We start from the raw sequence: 17,015 nt of genomic DNA on the forward strand, positions 1-17,015 counted from the left end.
CTACGTATTTTTGCGCGCTGAGTCCGAATCTGGCATTCGTTTAACCTCAGCACGTCGGGTTCAAGGGCATTTGAAGGTCACATTGCAGAAATCAGCAATAACTAATACAAGACATCTGTCTGTTAAGTTTTTGGGGTCGCTGAGTTTAAATCCGGTATTTGTTTTTCTCCATGAGGTAAGTTTGAAGGTTAGTTCAAGGTCAAAGCTGTTTACTCTAGGAAAAATGAATTTTTGACTGCAGATTCTGAAAGAGCGGGAAATTTTACGTCCAGATACATATTCAATTTTTTTTAATATAACCCTCAAGGTCATGTGAAGGTCACTTAATCTTGTTGGATGGAGGATTCGTATGACAATAAGATAATGGAATTTCATGGGGCAAACTACCATGTCGTTATGTTTTCAGGGTCGCCGAATCCAAATCCACGGTGTTCGTTTGTCTCCATCAGGCCGCATTGAAGGTCGTTTGAAGGTCAAATCCTCGACAATTAGTGAAATCGAGTCAAGTTATCATTCTAACATATTTTTTGAGCATCTGAACCCAAATATAAAGACCGCTTAATACCTCAGGGTCAAAATCAAGGTCATCCCAAGGTCAAATATACATTTTTTTTATTAAAAAAAGGAAATTTTGACCACAGTTGCATGAAAAATAGAAAATTTCACATATTAGTGAATTATGTGCCATAAATTAGTATTTGAGAAAAATACTGAAGCTGACTAATCGTCGCATGACAAACAGCCACATATGGAGACATGGGTATCATGTATTACAAAACTCATGATTTTCTTTTTTTTCTTGTTCTTTTATCTTCGAATGATCTATGTAGGGGATTCCGCTTTCGTTTCTTTCCGTCGATAATATGTTCTCTTTTCAATGTCCAACAAAAGTCCGCTATCATATTTATGTTCCACCGGCCCTGGTATCGCTGTTCCATTACTTTAATATCTTGGTGAAACCGTTCCCCTTGTTCTTCGCTATAATCTCCAAGATTTTGTGGAAAGTAGTCTAAGTGTGAATGAAGAAAGTGTAGCTTGTAATTCATCAAGCAACCCAAACTATTGTAATTTTTAAGTAAGTCTTCAACTAGTTTTTTGTAGTTCTCGCTCTTGTGATTCCCTAAGAAATTTTCCACTACATCCTTGAAGCTAATCCATGCTGCTTTCTCTTTATCGTCCATCTTGTCTATGAATGCTTCATCCTTTAACAATGTGCGGATTTGGGGACCGTCAAATATACCTTCTTTCAATTTAGCGTCAGATACTCTTGGAAATTTTGTTCCCAGGTACGAGAAACATAGCCCTTCTTTATTCAACGCTTTAACGAATTGTTTTATTAAACCAAGTTTAATATGGAGAGGAGGAAGAAGGACCTTGGATGGCTCTACTAATGGCTTGTTAATGATGTTATCCTTACGGGGTTCGAACGTTGATCTATCAGGCCATTCTGCTTTTACATAATGATTCTTACGATCCCTGCTATCCCACATACATAAGAAACATGGAAACTTTGTGAAGCCTGATTGCTGACCTAGCATGATGGTAAGAATCTTGAGATCACCACAGATTAGCCAGTTGTGTTTCTTGTACTGTATTTTATTTAATACCAACTCAACATTTTTGTAATCTTCTTTCAGGGTAACCGAATGGGCCAGAGGTATTGCAGAATATTTATTAGTGTTATGTAATAATACAGCTTTCAGGCTTCGCTTAGAAGAATCCAGAAATAATCTCCATTCCTCAGATTTATAAACATCCTTCTTAAATTCGTTCATCAGATCCTTAACATTGTTGCAAAATACGAGATCATTCTCCGTAGAGAAATATTTTCTGAAGTCTTTTTCTCTATTCCGATAGTAAGAACATTTAGTACCTTTCGCCAGTAAATTTTTTTCCTTCAACCTCGAAGCAAGCAACTCTGCTCCCTCCTTTGATAAGCCTAACTCTCTAACTAGGTCATTAAGTTCTTTCTGATCAAATTCTCCTTTTATCTTTGTTTGTGATCCAGATGGCACATACTCGTCATTACTCTCGTCCGTTTCTTCTCTTTCACTCTCGGCCTCATCAGAACTAGAAATCTCTAATTCAGTAAGTGCAGAAGAAAGGTCACTTTCTACATCTGTATCTCTTTCTTCTGTTGGAGCTATAAACGGCTTGATTACACTAGACACACTCGCGTATACAATTTTGTGGACATTAGATGAGTTAAAACCTATAGTTTTTGTCATACAAAAATAACAATTCTCTACATTTTCTGGCTCACTCCAAACCATAGGTTTGACAAATTTTAATGGAGTTTTGTCCTTTTTGTACCGGCTAAACATCAGCCTACAGCTATTGCATATCAATTGTGGCAGCCAATCTTGCTCACCATCAGTGACTTTACAACCGAAACACTCATCGTATACTAGTTTCAAATCATCTGTGAATTTGCGAAGATCCGACTTTTTCAAAAAGTATTTGCCACACACATAGCAAAAGGAATTCACTTTTTGCTTACAACTATGAGAATTAGAGCGTATTCTTGTATTGTTGTACTCTACAGAGACCAAGTTTCCAACCACTGTAGAGCTGCAGTCGCATGATGACGACGATTGCGGACCTGCTTGCTCATCCTGACCAATCGCCGATACTGGGCATCCGAAACCCTGCATCGTACCTCTTCGTGTGCCAACCATGACGGCATCATGCCTTCACCCCAGGGTTTTGCCGGAAAACAAAAAGCCAAAAAAAAAGCCGTTTTCCGCCGTCACCACGTGGAGGTACCCTGGGTTGCGGCACACGATTATTTCGGGAGTGTGATCAAAAAAATAAGTAACGATCACAGCTAGATGTAAGATTTTCCATTTTCTCTGAATCTGTGGTCAAAATTTTCTTTTTTTAATGAAAAAATGTATATTTGACCTTGGGATGACCTTGATTTTGACCCTGAGGTATTAAGCGGTCTTTATATTTGGGTTCAGATGCTCAAAAAATATGTTAGAATGATAACTTGACTCGATTTCACTAATTGTCGAGGATTTGACCTTCAAACAACCTTCAATGCGGCCTGATGGAGACAAACGAACACCGTGGATTTGGATTCGGCGACCCTGAAAACATAACGACATGGTAGTTTGCCCCATGAAATTCCATTATCTTATTGTCATACGAATCCTCCATCCAACAAGATTAAGTGACCTTCACATGACCTTGAGGGTTATATTAAAAAAAATTGAATATGTATCTGGACGTAAAATTTCCCGCTCTTTCAGAATCTGCAGTCAAAAATTCATTTTTCCTAGAGTAAACAGCTTTGACCTTGAACTAACCTTCAAACTTACCTCATGGAGAAAAACAAATACCGGATTTAAACTCAGCGACCCCAAAAACTTAACAGACAGATGTCTTGTATTAGTTATTGCTGATTTCTGCAATGTGACCTTCAAATGCCCTTGAACCCGACGTGCTGAGGTTAAACGAATGCCAGATTCGGACTCAGCGCGCAAAAATACGTAGGAGTACATGGGTTTTGTCGATGGACATCCAAGTTCATTTTTTTTTGTGGGCCTGTGTTATCAAAATGAGCGTTGACGTATTCGGACGTAAACTTAGACATCGAGCTAACGATCGTTGCGGTCTACCAAGTCTTGGATTCAAGCTCACGTCAGAAGGTCATTTGGATCTGCAAAATAAAAGATTAGAGAATGTTGCTCCACCACTCAATTCCAACGATGTCGTTAATTTGCAAACTGTTCAACGTATCGTTCAGTTGGAAGTCAAAACTGTTACAAACACCATCATAGCATACTTGAAAAGTAATCTCAGTAACTTAGTTGAAATAAATAAATCAGTGATAAAAATAGATACTCAAAATACAGAAGTAGACGTGTCGTTCGCCCATGGAGACCTGGCAGGCCGACCTCATCGATATGCAGACTTATTCTAAAGAAAATCGCGGCTACAATTAGCTTCTTACGATAAGCAATAATTTTTCAAAGCATGCGTGGACCGTGCCAGTGAAAAAGAAAACCGGTAATCATGTGGCAGCAGCACTGAAATCTGTTTTGTTAAAGGTCGAATACCAAATAGTCTTCATACGGACAAAGGCAAATAATTTTACAATGCAACTTTTGAAGCTCTCATGAAAAAATACAACATTAATCTCTACTCGACTTATAGTTCACTCAAAGCTTACATATGTGAACGATTCAATCGTACGTTGAAAAATGCTATGTGGATAAAATTTAGTCTATGCGGCAATCACAAATGGGTAGATATACTACCAAAGCTCACTGCTGCTTCCAACAATCGTAAAGACAGAACGATTGGTATGAAACCTATTCAAGTGACAACGGTGAATCAAGCTCAAGTATTACGCAATTTTGCTCAAGAATGTACAAGAAGAAGGCCAAAGTTCAAAGTTGGCGATAAAGTAAGAGTGAGTAATGCGAAGCAAATGTTTGAAAAAGGATATACGCCGAATTGGTCTACGAAAATATTTACTATTGTACGTGTAGTTTCACATCAAATCCAACTATTTATCACTTGAAAGATTATCAAGATCAGCCCATTCTTGGTGGTTTTTATGAGCAGGAATTATAAAAAACGAAACATTCCGAAATATATCTAGTTGAAAAAATTATTATAAGTCGTGATAATCGAGTGTTTGTGAAATGGTTAGGATTCGCTAATTCGCATAATAGTTAAATAGATAAAAGTGAACTATAGAAAAAAAAGAGAGTTAGTCTAAACTTATGTATGTAGATTTAAGGATAAATAAATAAACATTTGATGTTGAAATATGTTTGGAGTATTTATTTATTAATAATAATAATTTATCTATGCGCTACTAAATTCTATACAGTTTCGTCCTTGATAAATAAATAAATTAAGTTTATTGGCGTTGTCCATCAATTTTTGATTTTGAATAATTGCATTCGACAGCTTGGATAACAAAAACAGTTGAAATTCCTCATCAATCTCAACAATTATTTTGTCACCAAATCGTGTTGCAACTGGCTTTAGTTTGGTGATCATATATTTGCATCCTTTCGTCAATTCACTAACTTCTTTAGTGGACTTAAATTCACCACGTGCAATAATATTTAGTTGAGTAAGATCCATCTGTAAAAGAAACAAATTAGTAATAATGACTCAACTCGTAGAAAGGAAAAAAATAACTTGTAGAATATTTTGTATTTACTTCAAAGGTGAAATAATTTTTTTCTTTTTTCTTTCAATCACTAAACTTTGAAATTTTAGCGACAAATCTAGCTTCTAGTAACTTTCTTTTTCTTGATGTAATTTGACTTAGAATATAATTAGAAAAAGAATGTTGCTGCTCACTGGTTGCTGTTGCTGCTGCTGCTATTGTCGACGACTTTTTTTTTTTTTTTTTTTTTTTTTTTTTTATTTTAACGTCGCTCTATTTATGCTTCATCAGTGCTAATCAGCGACGGAGGCTTGCAATGTGTTTGAGAACAAAGCACATGAAACTTTTTTCAGTGGTGCTTGTATCAATCAGCAGGAACTGGGAATCGAACCCGGGCCTACCGGGTGCGAGTCCGTCGCCCTACCGACCGAGCCATTGCAGGCCTCAAAACTTTTTCTCGACGAGAATGAGCTTCCCAGTCCGTGGTTGCGATTGATATAACGTTTCTCCCATCCCATTCTCTGCTCCCTTCTCCAAATTCGTCGGCGGCTCGTTAGCGGTAACCAATGCTGGAGTAACGGCGGTGGCGGCGGCGACAGCGGCGGCGATTGGTGGCTTGACGGCGGCGACTGGAACGGTAGCTAGGAGCTTGATCGAGACCATTCCCAATGCCTCTATCCCCTCTCTTTCCACCAATGGAATACCGTAGTAACCCCAAAGAAGCGTATCGGTGGTACCAGGAAGCAAGAACCATTTGTCATCATGCGCACTGAGCGTGACCTTTGTTTGCCTCTCGCTGTATAACTCGGCTTAAAATCGTATTCTCACGAAGAGATAGTCGTCAAATACGATCGTAGCTATCAATAAGGAACACTTTAGTCCTTTCGACTTTTTTATTGGATTTCTATTCTGCACTCTAACGCTATACGAGTACATTTTACTCCTAAGGCCAACAAACTCCAATATGATTTCACCACTGTTCTCATCTTTCATCAGTCCAACCACTTTCTTATTGGCTCTTGGAATATTCAACTAATTATGTTCGTCAAAGTCGGAGGTACCGAATTCATGAATATCTCGACGCATATCGTCATATATGTTGGTATTAGTTATCTCATACACCAGACTATCCGTGTCAGTGTATAACAATTTGCAATGCTCACCCACAGCATTGGCCATATACTCATAGTGGAAGCGATACACGAGAGTTTTCGACAAGTCAAGGATAGCAAGACCGATGTATATGGATTTTTTCATTATTATTTCCGTTCGCAAGAGAATCGCCGCTAGCTCATCGTCAAAAATATCTCTACTATGGAAATTTGGCCGAGCTATGAGAGCTTCAGCACCATATCGCCCCTACCACATGCTCACCAATTTCACATCGATGCGTTTCTTTTCATTTTCCATTGTCTTCCCGTACACGGCATTGTTGAACAATTTAAATAGCATTTTTTCAAACTCATTTTTCGCCTGTTTACGCATGTCGCTGTTCAAATCAATATATTTCTTCAACCACGCATTCTGATCAAATTTCAAAGCCCGATGGATTTTCTTGAGACGTAAACCATGCTTTATTACTTGCTTCAATGCTCTATAGTGGATCACGTAACGTTCTTTATCATCCAGTGTCGTCATGAGTTTTTTCTGTTTGGATTCAGAAGCAGACTTGTGCTTGGGACAGAATGGGAAATCTTTATCTGCGTCGTGAATTTCCACCGGATACTCTAAGTCAACTTCGAGTATGTAGCCAAAGGGTGAATCATCGGGAACATCGAAAGAAAAGTTTTCGTTAATGTCGCACCATTCAAAACCACCTTGTGGAAGAGGTTCAGTCATACTCCACCCGTAGAGATTATTTATGTCGCAATACATAAGGTATTTGTCATCTTATTGTGAATTATAATCAATCCCCATGTACGGATTGTTGGCGACGGCATACCTGTTGCTGCTCTGGTTGATCCCCCCACGAATACCGCGTTCGATAAACATGAGCATATCGATATCCATCAGAAGCTCCAATTTCACACCTCTATATTTTAACATAGCATCCCAACTTAATCCGGGTGTTGTATAATAGAGAACAGGATCCAAACGATACGTAATTCGACATTTGTTCCTAAAGTTTTCAAATACTTCAGCTAATAAAAGAACATCAGTCTTGAGATATAAATCCGAATAGCTGCCGAGATCGGTTATATTGAACGTTTTCCAAACCTCTTCCTCGTGAGCGTACTCCTCGTCGCTGATATACGAATCATAAAGACTTCTGTAAATTCTTGTTTTTGTGGAAGAGATATCTTCTCGAGTTTCATCAATGACGATACATAGTCATAGGGAAAAACACCTTTTCTCTTCAATAAAGCGATCTGCTGCATGGTGTATCTATCTTCTTGTCGGAAGAGGCGCTCTAAAATATCATGTTTTTCCAAGTACGATGACAGTTTGTCGAGAGACGAAGCCATAAATCAGAATGAATCAATGAATCATAGAGTAACATCACTACCTGCCACATATTTGGTAAAAGATATATATGTTTCCTTCGTTTGAGGAAGAAGACTCACTCGACCTGGGAACTCATTCGCAATTTCTTTAATGAATAGGTGTGCATCGTATCCGCTGAGATTATGAAAAAATATGGGTATAGTTCTTGATTCTTGATAAGCAATGTTACATGTACTATGAGCAGATCCTCGATGCTTTCCCGTAAAGTGATAATGATCGCGAACTTTTGTATCATTCTTTTCGGTGTCGAAGGGCTTGTTACATATGTGGCATACTGTAGCATGAAGAAAATTGAATGTCTCGTGAAAAGTTAAATTTCTCATAGGCTTTGGATTTTTGTATAAATTCTGTAGGTACATAGCTAAGTCATAGAGATGATGTACGAATCACTTGGCTGGACTAATGTCATCGATAGTTTTCTGTCTTTAGCTTCGATAATGTAAATTAGAGTTATCATAGCTACACATCACGAAAAAACCAACTCTATACCATTTGTGATGCTGATAGGCGCGTTCATCATTAGACACCGGCTTCAAGAGACTCTCGAAATTAAAATAAACAACGTACGGCATAGGACACACATTTTTGAAATTGTTAAATTATAGAAATTTGTCTTTCTCATCAGGAAGCACAATTTTACATATATTCACATTTTTACAATCAATATCGTGTATTTTCAATTTTTCTTCAGTTCGAAAATAGTGCAGACAAAAATCATAAATATATGACTTACATCTCCTAGATGATAATTGTCGATACATCAGTCGAGACATGTCCTTTATCCATACATAATGTACTTTATAAAGCATATAAGGACGTTGTATTTCATTTTCATTCTCTTCAGCATTTACATCAACCCAATAATTCTCCACTAGAAGAAGGTTCACGTGCTTTTCCTTCTTCTCAGCGGTCAAATGCCGAGGTAAAACTTCATAGATGCCATTTTTCAAATTTAGAAAATACACATTTACTGAAACATCATTTTCCTTTTCTAATTTAACTTACCTCGGATCCACAGGAAATGTAAGATTCCTGAAATTATACTTATACTGATGCATAGTATATACGCTGACAAGATTTGGATTCATTGCAACCGAATGTAATGCTGAGAGGATAGCCCATTTGAAACACTCATCATGATCGTAGTTTTACACATTTAGACAAGCCCTCCTTTTTCTGATAGATTCTGGCAATTTAATGTAAAAACCAGCCCTTATAGGATTGTATTTTGTGATGTTCGTATCACTTATAAATAAAATAATTCGAACTCTCGTAATCTAGCTAATGAGTAAGAATTTGTTTCCAATGATTTTACTCTAATTGTCAATAAAATAGATAAGTAAATCAAATGTAAGTAAATCGAATATACATAAATAAGTACAATGTTTCGAGGAAAGTCAGACAATGCCCTAGTTTCTTATGGTGCGAATTGTCCCATAAGCAGAGCTAACGTCTTTCTTTGATAGGATATAATTCGACCCAAGTTTCTTATAGCGCGAGATGTTCTATAAGTCGAGTTCAAATTATAAGGAAGGGACAGTCTTGCTCAGTTAATCACAATGAGAGAAAGAACTTAGGTATAATCCAAGTTTATTCAGACTCATGCGCTCACCTTGCAAGGCTAGAAGTGAATGCTAGCCTGTGCAGAGGTGGGCCTATTTATACACAGATTTTCCCGCTTATTTTTGCAGGAGAGATGTCATCGAAAATTCGAGAGACATTCGCGAATTTTGAGAAATGAGTTTTCTTAATTTACAAGTAAATAACCATTAATATTAAGTTTTTAACACATGTAAACTTTACAGAATTTGTTATTTGTTGATTTTATACAATATACAATTATCGCCAATAGTGTCGTCAAAAGTTATTAACTAATAAAGTTAATTAACGTGATATTACAATATTTACAATAGAAAATTATTAAATTTTCATATAACTTTATAGTTGATTAATTTTGGAAGTATTCTCCAAAATTAATTATTTAAATTAATTAATAACATTTGAATTATGACTAATTTTTCATATTTGTAACGGTTTTTTCTAATCTTAATATACAATTATTAGATTAATTATCTAAGATTTCTAAATTATAAAGTTATCATTATCAAGTATAAACTTAATATTTTCGTTCTATATATAGCTTATTGTTTAAATAAATTATTAATTGTTTATTTACTAATGACAGTTATTCAGCTGTTATTAATGAAACCAATTCTTACTCATGTTCTATGCTTATTCACTTTGCATATGAATTATTTACATTTTTCTAATATTTCATATGTTAACGTAATAAATAAATCAACTTTGCATATTGATATTCATTATTATTTCATAATTGAATGAGATTTTTGTTATAATATTATGAATCTACATGCTAAAATCTATATAATCAATACTTTGTTATATTAAAATTATCTTTAATTAACATATTTTTCTTAATATCCTAAATCATTATATCTATGTCTATTAATTTGTGACGTCACGCTGTTTATTTTGATTCGACTCTTATTTGTATACAATCGCGTAAACAGTGAGGTAGCGCCGCTTAATGTATTGATTTGAATAAATAGATAAATACGTTAGACTAGTTGCAGTAATTCAGTGATTTAATAAATAGCTCATAAATAGGACCGTTACAATTTACTGATATTGACAGTTAAATTTAGTATAACGCGAAGAGACCACCCTGAATCTTGTTCTTGAAATTCTTCCATACTAGTGCTGATAGGCTCGAGTACATTCTCAATATACCATTCGTTTATATTCGTAGTTATACTCGTATATATCGGCATCATCTTAGTATTGAAAACATTGAGTGTTTCCTCGTCATTCTTCGTAACTACATACTCAGCATCCAATACAACATTCACTTTTATAGAATTATGTCTCTTCAAAGCTTCATCGATTTGAGCTTGAAACAATCGTTTGGCATGTCTCAAAAACGTAGCCGAATCTAAATGCTTCAGATTGATAATTACACCAGTCTTGATTTTATCTTTGAAAACTCTGTTAATGTCACTCCAACGAACTGTTGCATCTTCGGCTACATTTATCGTTGTATGTGGAGCATTGGATGCTTCCACACTAGTACCAACCACACTCGAAAGTTCGTGTACCGATGATGATGATGCTGATGATGATGCTGATGATGCTGATGATGATGATTGCGAGGTCCCAGCTTCTTCACATGATATTTCAGCAGTAAGTTGCGTAGTAATGGGGTGCGCTACAAGTTTAATTTTATAAACATTGAGTAGATGTAAAACTCTTTTAATAATACACAAGCTGCCTGCAATTTCTGTTTGTAAGCTACTGTTAAGTTTGTACGTTTTTTAAGAGTTTGAACGACAAGTGTACGTAAGTGTAGGAATATGTAGTTCGGTGATATAAGCGAGTTCTTTTTCCACTCGAAAGTGACCAGTGGAGGGAAGTTCTCGAACGAGCTATTGAAGCTTTGGGAGAAGACTTTCCCATAAACGAAGATATTGATACTGTGGAGCGAGAGATCATCGACGCGATATGGACACCTGTAAGAGGACCGAATGAACAGCCGTCAATTCATTCGGCAAATACAATAATAATGCCACTAAGACCGCGACAAACAATTAGGTAAGTTTATTCATTGATTTAATTATTACTTTTAATTATTATTCATTATTTAATTTGCGCACAATAGTGCAAAATAGTTTGGGCACAATCGTCAATTTGCCTTGTAAATTTCATATTAAAAGTAGTGTAAGAGAAATAGTGAGAAATGAACGAAAAAGAAAACGGTTGATATCCGTAATAGAAAATAGTACCCGATATGTGCTAGACAAAACGAAATTGATGAATGTAGGGACGGTCGAGATAAGACTGAGAAAAGAAATTAAACGGTTTTTTTTCGATTTACGAATGAAAAAAAAGGAATTAAAGATTTTCTTTCAAGAAAATATTATATCGAATTATATATAATTATTAATTATTAATTATTTATTTCTTATTTACAGCCGTCCACGTTAATCACCACATCCATCACCGGAATGTGTGGAACTATCTCCAGAAGTGTAAGTGTGTGCGCGCGCGCGCGCGTGTGTCTGTGTGTATAATACTTTATATTATACTTTTTCAGATCTGATTGTGAGATTGTGTGCAAGGTGCACTAACCAAAACCTAGGCGGATCGTGCATATCAACCTAGTCACTCCACCAATACCATACATCGACCTTGTCAGCCCAAGGCTAATCACCACGACGCAGAAGAAAGCTGTGCCGTGGATAGAATCACCTACATGTGCTAGTAGTCGATTGAAGTATCGCATAAAGCGGGAAGAATTAATCAATGGTATTTATATAATAATTATTTTATTTTATTTATTAATTGAAATTAATTACAATATTTTTTCCAGCAGGTATAGTGAGGCGGCTGTTTGACGACAGCCCTTCGAAAAGAAACAACCCATCGCCACTGTTCGCTCCCCCTAAGAGAAGGAAAATTGTATGCGAGCTGGATGAAACAACGACGATGCTGTTGGACAACGACGACGACGACGAAGACTCGTTATAAATATATATAAATTATGTAATTTAATTGTTATAAGAACATTTAATTTTATCAATTTATTTTTATTAATAAAAAAATTTTATTTAAGAAAAAACAATGTGTATATTTACGATTACCCCCCCCCCCTTTACTCCACTATTTCATGAATTAATGATAATAAATTAATAATAGTAATTTAATAATAATTAAATTAATAATAATAATTTAATAATAATTAAATTAATAATAAATTAATAATAATAAATTAATAAAAAATTAATTAATATTATACAAAAATGCACTCACCAAGACAGGCAAGCACGGCGATGGTGTATCTCTTGGACAAGCATAGATCCGTAGGACGCGAGATCGATTCCCCGTGGTGTCTGCTCATTTTTTTCACTAAATGCATTACACGTAAATCAATTCCGTCAAATTAATTAAGTGCAATTAATTACATAAATTTATTTTAATATTTAAAACGCATTTCATATTGGGCGGGCGAGCGGGGGGGGGACTCTTGCGCATGATTTAACAGTGCTGATCTGATAGCTCATACGCCTCAGATCACAGAGGGAGCGGCGGCAGGGGCGCCTGATCTCAGGAGGAGAGGGGACGCCTGATCTAAGAGTGCTACGAAGGAGAGGGGGGCGCCTGATCTAAAAGTGCTGTAATAGGAGCAGGGGCGCCTGATGTAAAAGTGCTGATCTCATAGATCATGCACTTCAGATCACTGATCTGACGCCCCCATGATTTGAGGCCTCCCTGATCTGTGGTCTGCCTAGTTTACCTACTCGCACGCGAATAGGATTTAAAATTTTCAATAATACAGGGAGAGAGAGAAAGAGAGAATTCAAAATTCAACCGCGAAAACTGACGCTCGGCTCGAACACACAAACGGTCGCGATAAACAAAATACTCTCGTACATATTTTGTCGCGCAGAAAAAAGGAGGTGCACCTACCCTGCTGTGCAATTACGGTGATCAGCCGTAATTGTTGTTCAGCAAAAATATAGGTGCTCCTACAGAACCAGCTGCGCTGCCTCACTCGAGAAGATCTGTTGTTGCTCCGATCACTGATGCTGCTTTAGTTGCTGCTGCTGTGATTGTTGCTGATTTTATTCAGCTTCCTCGCTATTACTCGCGCACGTATCCAAAATCCGAAAAACAACTTTTGGAAAAACAGCAAGAACAAGAAAATTTTGCGGTTCTATCAACAACAGCTGAAGCTTAACTGAAAAATTGAACTTTAACGCGCTCCTTCTCTCTCCTAGACGTTTGTTAGCATCGCGAGTGCTATCGAATCTCAAACGTATCGATTGATCGAATCGACTACCTTTGTAATAGTAGTAGTATAGCAATGTATGATCCAGCACACCTGCGGGGGGTCTGTAATCTTTTGGTCCCCCTGGCTTAACCCTTTCATGTTAATAATAATTATTATTATTAACAATTATTATTAACAATATTCGTGGGGGGTCCCTGGTTTAACCCTTTGATTCCCTGGCCTAACCATTCCATGTTAATTATTATTAATGTTAATAATTGTTTATAATTTTTTGAGGAAGGTTTCTAGGGCTCCTAGTCCCTAGGGACCCTATACCTAGTGCTTTTAGTCTAATTAAATTTAAATGTTTTTTTTAAGTTATAAATATATATTATTGACAATTTACTTGCTACATTGAGAATGAAACGAATAGAAAATAGCGACGATTTTTTGAAAAAAATGAGGAGACAGACCGGAAAATCGAACCGGAGTCCTCTGGGTTGGCAGGCTAGCGCTCTACCACTAGAGCTAATGCCACATGTACCTTAGAGGATACATATTGTGTATATTAGCTACACACGCATACATTTGGTATAGGGCCTGAGCATGCGGAGGAGGAGGGGAGCGCATGCTGTCTATAGTTCTAACTTGATGCGTGCTCTCTCTCACCCTCTCTAGCTCTGACTCAGCGTGGACTACATTGTGCGGGGGGGACATGCTGTCTATAGTTCTGGCCTGATGGGGATGCGCTACTATAGTAGTAGTAAACGTATGCTCTCTTTCTAGCTCTGACTCAGCGTGGATCACAAAGCGAGGAGAAGGGGAGCGCATGATCAGCTATGCTTACTAACTACCCTATTATCTTAAGTTGATTATGTCTATCATAAATGTAGATCACAGCTGGTTTGAGGGTGATCAAGCTTCTCCACTACTTTCAGAAAGAGAGAGCATCTATACTTACTACCTTCCCTCTTATCTTATGTTGTCTATGACTATCGCAAATGCAGATCATAGACGGTTTAAGGATGATCAAACAAACTCATTAGCGCGGACGCGTGACCATCTGCGTTTAATGTGTTTTTTGCGGATGACCATAAAGTCACCGGCACGTCAAGATTTATGAAGTTTTTAGAAAGTGGCAAACTTTCTAGCCCACGTGGGGAGGGAAAGGGCACACCAAATGTCCTATCTCACTCAAAGAATGTCTACGTTTGTGTGTAGCGTTACATATATTGTAGAAAAATCGTACCTGATAATAGTGTGAGTGTTCAGTAGGATTTTCATTGGTTAGTCTTAAAGGAAACTTCGTGCTGTTCACAGTGAAGTGCTGATTATTTAAACATTAGTAAGTTTTTATATTTTTTATAAAATTTATTTAATAAAAAAAAGAAAAAACAAAACTATGGAGAACATTATCAAAGCGTGCGAGTTTTTAGAACCTGTGAGTATAATTTTTAAATAATTTAAAAATAATTAAAATGACTGTTAGAAGTCTTTTTAATAATAATATTATTATTCAATTTCAGCTTACTATTCCTACCGTCCAGACCGTAGCAAGAGAGCCGTTATATCGGCTCTTAATTCTAATATTAATAACTGTAAGTATTTTTTCTCATTATATATTTATTTATTTATTTATTTATTATCATTTATTTTTCAGTTGCAACGATTTGTAGATGAGAGCATTCCTCAAGGACTGCAAATCCGGGAGATAAAGGCGATTGTCCAACAAGTAAGTATTATTATAAAATTATATCGATTTATATTTTTTATTAATATTTAATTGTCTTATCTCTTTTCAGTGGATTAAGGAATCTATGGCGGCCAGAATGATGGCGCACCAAGTCGCGTATCAAATTGACAAGATTGTCAATGATCGCGTGAACGCAAAGTTGGAGCAACGTAAGCGTGCGGAGGCTATGAGGAAGCAGCAAGAATCCGCTCGGTTGTAGCGGAAACGGAAAGCCGACTTAGCTAAAGCGGAGCAAGACGAACTTGTTGCGAAAGTTAAACGAAGGCTTTCCAGCATAAACGAGATTGCTGCACCATCAACAACCACCATGGTGAATCAAGATAATGTGCCATCTTCGAGGATGTCAACATCATCTGCGTCAGTGACATTATCATCGTCATCAGTAACGTCGAGGTTAACATCACCAGCGACGTCAACAGCAACCTCATCTACAGCAACATCAGCAGGCTGTCAAAGAGGAGACGATGGCCTAATCGATATACCACTCGATTTAACTGCTAAAGTAAGTAATTACATTATAGAAATATTTAATAAATATAAATTAACAATAATAATTAAAAAATTTTTTTTACAGAAAAAAATTCCGTTGGTGAAGAACGTCGAGCGTGTTCGACGGAAAGTGATTTTGATTCCGGCCCAACCAACAGTGAGGAAGCCGACTCGCCCCTCTAAGGTCGTCGGATCAATAAAATTTAAATAATAATAATAATATTAAAAAGAAAAAAAAACTATATCTTTAATTTTGTAAAATTTATAAAAAAAGTAATAAAATAAACTAAATTAAAAAATTAATAATGTTTTAATTTACTTAGGATCTACCAGTGGGCCCTCCAACAGAGTGCCCCCACCCCCATTCACCTACTCCACCCACCTACCCACTCACCTACCTCACCCACCTACCTACCCTCACCCACCCACCCACCAATATTCACCTACATAGGTTGGTAAGGTAGGATGCTATAGAAGTTGGTAGGGTATTTAGTAAGCTATATGATGGTCTCTCTCATTCTCCTTCTATAGTAGGGAGCATAGTAAGCTTATGCTGGCTAAGTTTGGGCCCTCGGAGAGGGGGTAGCGTCTCTAGCTTGCTAGGTGCGTACGCCGTTTAGTGTGGATGCTTCTCTCTCTCTCTCTCTATGATTATAGGTAGTTTGTATTAAATTCTAACAATATATATATATAATTTTCTTTTTATTGAAAAGCATCGTGTACGTTGATGACTTGTTAATTTTAAACTAATTTTTTAATATCACCAATAATTGGATTATATTGTACAATACGATCGTGTAATATGAAGCAGTAGGCTGCAGTATTTTCAGGAAAATCGGTCCGAGTTTCAAATTTTAGGCGAACATCGACTGGAGCGCTTTTTAATGTTTCATTTTGTTTGGAGCAGTCTATAACTATTAACGGCACTTTATTAATGAAATCCTTTTTATCGAGTACCGGCTCGTTTTCTTTACCATAGTAAGCGTTTTGAAAATTAGTATACATATCGTAGAGAACAGCAAACTGATTTTGATTGATATTTGAATTGAGATTTCCATACGGATAGCATTGTGAATTGAGGAATAGCTTCATATTACTAATATTACAATGATCAAAATTACTAGAATTATCACTTGCTGAACTTTTACGTTTAGTTTGAAAAGCTAAAATAACAAAGCGAGGCTTTTCCAATTGATTGGAAGTCGTAACACTCCAAACATGCTTTGATGTACGAGGTAATTTTGGATACTCATACATTTTCCAAGTACGATAACTCATAGTAATTGCACGATCTCGTCCAATCTGATTGAGTAATTTGATTTTTTCTTTGTCTGCAACCATCACAT

Source organism: Phymastichus coffea, unplaced genomic scaffold (assembly GCF_024137745.1).
Source record: "Phymastichus coffea isolate CEN01 unplaced genomic scaffold, Cenicafe_Pcof_1.1 PCOF00009, whole genome shotgun sequence".
Classification (NCBI taxonomy): domain Eukaryota; kingdom Metazoa; phylum Arthropoda; class Insecta; order Hymenoptera; family Eulophidae; genus Phymastichus; species Phymastichus coffea.